Source organism: Penaeus monodon, chromosome 19, assembly GCF_015228065.2.
Source record: "Penaeus monodon isolate SGIC_2016 chromosome 19, NSTDA_Pmon_1, whole genome shotgun sequence".
Lineage (NCBI taxonomy): Eukaryota > Metazoa > Arthropoda > Malacostraca > Decapoda > Penaeidae > Penaeus > Penaeus monodon.
The window spans coordinates 28,111,342-28,111,556 of NC_051404.1; the positions used below are offsets into that span (position 1 = coordinate 28,111,342).

The 215-nt window shown below is 39.5% G+C and overlaps 1 protein-coding gene across 1 annotated transcript in view; it reads right to left on the minus strand.

The window, feature by feature from the left end:
- The window catches only part of LOC119585376 (vegetative cell wall protein gp1-like), a 24,144-nt gene that overhangs the window by 2,777 nt on the left and 21,152 nt on the right, over nt 1–215 (minus strand). The window lies entirely within an intron of this gene.

The window sequence follows — 215 nt, forward strand, 5'->3', positions numbered from 1 at the left end:
CCATCCATTTTATGTCATGGTGTAATTGCATCTTGCGTCATGCACTTAGAATGACGTAGCTGGTGCATGTTCTAGCAGTACAGGTGTCTATTCTGAGGGGGAAGGGAATAAAGAAATGGCGGAATTGAAAAACAGGTGCAATGAGAGGAGAAATAGAAAGAACACGATGATAATGGTGGATAGAATTATTTGATAAATAGGTGTTATTCAGAGTG